The 5,696-nt window shown below is 44.7% G+C and overlaps 1 protein-coding gene across 1 annotated transcript in view; it reads right to left on the bottom strand.

The window, feature by feature from the left end:
• ANKRD6 (ankyrin repeat domain 6) overlaps window positions 1-2,293 on the bottom strand; it is a 72,807-nt gene extending 70,514 nt beyond the window's left edge. Inside the window, exon 1 of the mRNA XM_006926306.2 lies at window positions 1,687-2,293. The gene's annotated coding sequence lies outside the window, so the exon portion shown is untranslated. The remainder of the gene's footprint in view (window positions 1-1,686) is intronic.
• Between the last annotated feature and the right edge of the window lie 3,403 nt (window positions 2,294-5,696).

A 5,696-nucleotide genomic window follows, 5' to 3' on the forward strand; every position in this document is an offset into this window, starting at 1 on the left:
CATCCTCTTGCTAGTAAAATATGTCAGCCGAGGCCTTACATTTCTCAAATTCTCTTTATCTTACAGATGTTTAATCTGGAATACTGTAGGTGCTCCATAAATATGAGTTTTCTCTCCCTCCCTCCCTCCCTTCCTTCCGTCCTTCCTTCCTTCCTTCCTTCTTTCCTTCCCTCCTTCCTTCCTCTCTCCCTCCCTCCCCTCCTTCCTCCCTCCCTCCCTTCTTTTTAAGATAGAGAAACACTACAGTTTGAGAAAATACTGGTCAAGCAGAAATGTCTTTTTGTGTGTGTGTGCTTTTCGGTGACAGCTACTTAAGAATGAAATGTCCCCCCCTCCCTACCCTACGCCACCCCCTCTACCAGCTGGGCCCCACCGGAGGCACAGGGCAGCCTCCAGGATGGTCACTCACAGAATTTTGGATACCACCCCCAGCCATCTCCTCCACCCCCACCCTCACCCCACTGCACAGAAAACCGTCCGTAAAATCTGGAACAAAATTCCAGGTTCATAGTTCCTAGTCTGCTGTTAGCACCATCCCTGTATACTTGGGTATCTCAAGTTCATTCTCAATTTAAATCTCATAACCGTCTCATAGCTAGGGCCTCCAGTATTCATTTGCACTTGCATTTACACACAGGGTAGACGGGAGGGGATGGAAGTAGCTGAGTCTTCTTTTCTGCTTCCTTTCTGTTTCCTCCTACATCTCCAGCTTTGGGTTGGGGTGCAGGCCCAACTCAGCTTCTTCCCCACCTCTTTCATGATCACCGCCTTAAGTTGTGGTATCTTTACCTCCCATCCAGAACAATGATCCCCATCCTTTCAGAGTGACAGGCAACTCAGTTTCTCATCTGATACCTCTGAACTGACAAATCAGGTGGAGGCAGTGTGCAGGGAAAGGATAAGGGGGGATGGAGGACCCCCAACAATCAGTGGGAAGAGGAGAGGAATAGAGGGGTGGTAACTAGTCTGCAATCAACAAATTAAACTTCACTGCAACCTGTTGGGTGCCCAGGCTGTAACAGCCCCATTCCCTCATTAAATCTGAGCCTCCTCTTCCAAGGAATTCAGCTATCATTCAAGATTCTTCCCTTAGCTGGCAGTGAGGAACTTCTTCTGCCCCAAGTCTATCAATCACATCCCTCTTTGTCACAATGCTCACTTTCAGTGTTCTGGAGAAAAACCTTATATGCAAACATACTGCCAGTTTTTTAAAGCAGAAATATAATAAATGCATGATCATAAATATGCAGCCTCTTAAATCCAGAAAGAGATTTAGCTTCCAAGACAGATTTCCCTCCTTCCTGCCAGCCCACTGCCCCCATTTTCATTGCTCTCCAATTTGCTGATGCTTTTGTCTCCCACCACAAATGCCAGAGGGCCACACAGCTGCTTGGTCTCTGAGGTGACCAGTTTTCTTTTTATAGCAAAAGGTCTATGAGATTTACTGTTGCTGTTTTCTTGAAGATTTATAACGAAGTCTCCTGGCAACAATATGTCAAAGCCATTACATTCAGGCAAAATATTACAGAAGAAATCGCAAATAAAAGTCCCAGCCAGGCATTATGCACAACCCCCCAGAGATGATCCAGTCACCCGGGCACTGGTGGTTAGGGAGCGCCATCACTTACAGTAACTCACTTTGCTCCTACTGCTCCAAATCCTGTATTGAAAAGAGATTGTACTCACATCCGAGGGTCTGGCCCCCCTGTTCTACATCGTGTTTTGTTGCTGGATAACTGCAGTCAATTCTTTCCTGGAGAGATCATTAGCTTCCCAGGGTTGTCACGCCCAGTGGGTCTGCAGCGTTACGTTACAAAGCTTGCTGCCTTTTTCCCTTGAGCTTCCTCTGCCAATACTGGCCAAATCACATCTAAAAGCTTATTAAGACATCCATTCAGTTCGCAATGTTTTGTGGCTTCCTAGTCTGCTCGTCACAGCTTCTGAAAGATTTTGGGTCTTCAGATATTGTTGGAGTGCTCCCTCCTGCCAGCAGAGGACCTGTAACACTGCCCTGATTGAAGAGTCAGAGAATAATTCACGGATGGGCGGAGTGCTTTTGAATGATGCTCACAAGACAGAAAAACTGTAGTTTGCATTCTTTCAACAGTAGCATTCTTTCGGCAGTAACACAAGGAAAAGAGACGAATGTGAGAGTTTTAAGGGAGGGAGAGGACAGCAAGGGTCAAACTCTGTAATGAGCTGCCTTTAGGATAACAAGGAAATGCTCCCGTTGTGGGAACAGCAGAGATCCAAACACTTCTTCACCTGCTTGAGGAGAGAGTTCTAGCACAGTGACTGCAGCAGCATAGGAGATAAGAAGCCAACTGGGCTGCTAGTCCTAACGTTTGTAAACCCATAGCTTGTCTTACAAATCCTCCTCCGAAGAGACAGGTGAAGGGAGGAAAAAGGGACATAGCTGTTTCAAGTGCAGTCACTGACTCTAAACATTACAGGTCTGTCCTGCAGCCCACTTGTTGAAGTAACAGAAAACCAACTTCCCGACCTGAGCAATCATAGAAAGGAAGAGGGTTTTCATTTTCACTTGAGCCAATATCACCACCTCGCCCTTGTTTCTAAAGCCAGAATTTTTGGTCCTGGAGATGGAAAATAACTCTGTCAACACAAACCCTTTGAGCAGGCTCCCTGCCCAGAGCTTTGCCCCCGTTTCACCGAGTGTAGTAGCTCCTGTAGGTGATGGGCTGGGATTGTGCTGTAGCCATTATTTGGTTTACACAAAGGGCAGGAGACCAGCCAGGGACTCAGTCCAGTGCACTGCAGAGAGAATAAATTCCACTGGGGAGATAAAGTGTCATTAGGATGATGAGCTTATTTTCAGTATACAACATTTGTACTAGTTTATCCAAAAGTGATTGCTTCTGGGATACTGCGATCGGCGCCGGAGGACAAGTTGGGTTAGAACAGAGATGACTGTGACTCACTCTCTACTTTGAAGAAACTCATCACCTGGCCCTGATAAGCCTCGATCAGGGCCCGAGCTGCCAAAAGACAAATGTAAACTGCAATGGACAGAAGTACAAAGCAAGTAGTGGCTAATTTTCTCAAAGCTTCCAAGATATTTCCATCTTCTGAGAATATGAATTCCACAGGTAAGGACCCTCAACACAGTATTATCAATGAGGACAGTACAACACCGATTGCTCACAGAGCCTGGTGTCCCCAAGTGCTATGTGCAAAAGACAGGAATGACAGGGGCAGAGATGCACGTCTTGAGCAAGCCCATGACTCATTTTACACACCCACCACTGCGAAGGGTCACACATGCTTATGCTTACTACTTGAACCATATCAAGTACGGTAACTATTCTCTTTTGAATTGACAGTTACTGAATCTGAAATAATCACCTTTGCAAGAGGCATATAGAAGCTGTTGCAGTGAACGATGAGTGACATCTGGATACTACTCAGGAAACCTTTGACATACCCTACCATCAAGAAAAACTTGCTAACAAATGTAAAAATAATATTGAGGGCATAAGGACATATCATTGACTAAAGATGTGACTGACAGGAGGCTTGTGATGTGGAGACCTCCCTTTTTATACAGGACAATAATTACTTGTTGGCTGCCTGGCACTGCTAGTTCACCAGAGCCTCCAAGTTGGGGCTGGGCACTCGCATCCCACAAGCAAATGACCCACACACTCAAAATCCAGACCAAGAGTCACTGTTGAACTTTCTGTTGCCCCATATTTCCCTTGGCTAGACAAGATGATCACAACCTCATCTGTGCTCCAACAGTTTTCTGTAAATTCTTGCTATAAAGTGAATTTTGACCCCTCACATCCATATATTGAAGCCCTAACCCTCAGTGTGACTGTATCTGGAAATATGTAGGGCTTTTATGAGCTAATTAAGGAAAAACAAGGTCATAAGAGTGAGACCCTGATCTGACGGGATTAGTGTCCTTATAAAAAGAGGCATCAGAGTCTCCACATGCTCTTTCTCTCACCTCTCTCTCTCTTCAAGCCCCCACCCTACCAGCTCGGAAAAAAGGCCATGTGAGGACATAGCAAGAAAGTGGCCATCTGCAAGCTAGGAAGAGAGTACTAACCCGAAACCAAACCCTGCTAACCCCTGATATGGCACATCCAGCCTCCAGAACTGTAAGAAAATAAATTCCTGTCGTTTAAGCCACCCAGCCTACAGTATCGCGTTATGGCAGCCGCAGCTGACTAAGACAGCTGCCTTCATAGTATAATTGCTGGCATGGGCTCGAAGTTGGTCTTCCTGGTTATACTGAGCTCCTTGAAGGCAGAAACCCCATTTTGGTTATCTCATATCCCCAGTAACTGGCATGGTTCCTGGAACATGGCCTTTAAAGTCCATTCAGTGGATGATAGTAAAACTAATACTCAACAGCTTTTTCTAATTGTTAACTTGGTCTTCAAAAGCCTGTAGATCCTATAAGAAATAAAGAAGGTGCCAACTCAGTCAGCTACCCTTTTTCCTTTCCCCATAGGTGATGCAGGCCGTGGCTCCAGAACCTCCAAGAGGTAACAACCATGGGGTATAGTCATTATGCTCTCTTCCTTCCTCCCAAAAATACAAGATGACAGCTCCTGGGGCCAGAAGAATTACTGATCTTGAAACAGCCCCTACCTAGTGACACTGGTCTGTCAGCACCCAAGCACTGGACAGCACCACAGCCATCCTGGACATTTCCTTTGTATAACTCTCAACCCCTGTTGAGTAGAACCACAAATGCTAAAAACAAATTAAAAAAATATCAAATTACAATAAAACCAATCCACAGAGAGTAGTACACCCTCCATGTATCCCTATCTCAACTCCTACCCATTCCTTAAATCTGCTTCGATACGGCTTCTTTCTGTCCCCAATTTTCCTACTAAGCTGTCTGTTGTTGATGTATTGATTTGTGGTGTATTAAGCATTTACTGAAGAGAAGGGTGCAAAGAACTACAGACATTGGCAGAGAGATCTTTCTTCCTTGGTGTGCTGGGGTGACAGGAATCAGCAAAGTTCTCACAGAGAAGGTAACATTTGAGCCGGGTGTTGGAGAATATGTAAGATTTTATTACATAGAAAAGTGCAGGAGGACACAGGCAGAAGAAACAGCAGGAGCAAAAAGCAGAATGGTCTAAAAGTGAGTGTCACAAGTAGGAAAAGGGAGCAAAAAGACTTTCGCAGCTGCAGCTTATAATACATGAGCAATGACCAGAGATGAATTTGCAGGGTCAAGATGTGGAAAAACTTTCACTTTATGCTAAAGACATTGGGCTGAATCTTGCATTTGTGGTGGGGAGCCCTAGATCAGTAAGCAGAAGAGAGACTAGTCAGATTTTTTCTCTACTTGGAACTCAAGCACACAGCATTGGATTAATTATCATTATGGGTTCATGATACACCTGCAAGATTGTATCCACATGGCTTTATTTCTCTTCCTCTATTTCTTCTTTTATTCCTTCCCTCTTTCTTTTTATTTTACTAATTAATAGACTTTACTTTTTAGAGTAGTTTTAGGTGTACAGAAATATTGAGCAGAAAGCACGGAGTTTCCATGTAGCCCCTCACCCATAACCCCTTCCTCCTCCCACCCACTCCCATCTACCACAGTTTCTCCTGTTAACATCTTGATTAGTGTGGTACATTTGTTACAACTGATGAGTCAATACTGATAGACTACTATTAACAAAAGTCATTAGGGTTCACTCTTC

Source organism: Pteropus alecto, unplaced genomic scaffold (genome assembly GCF_000325575.1).
Source record: "Pteropus alecto unplaced genomic scaffold, ASM32557v1 scaffold7, whole genome shotgun sequence".
NCBI classification, from domain to species: Eukaryota; Metazoa; Chordata; class Mammalia; order Chiroptera; family Pteropodidae; genus Pteropus; species Pteropus alecto.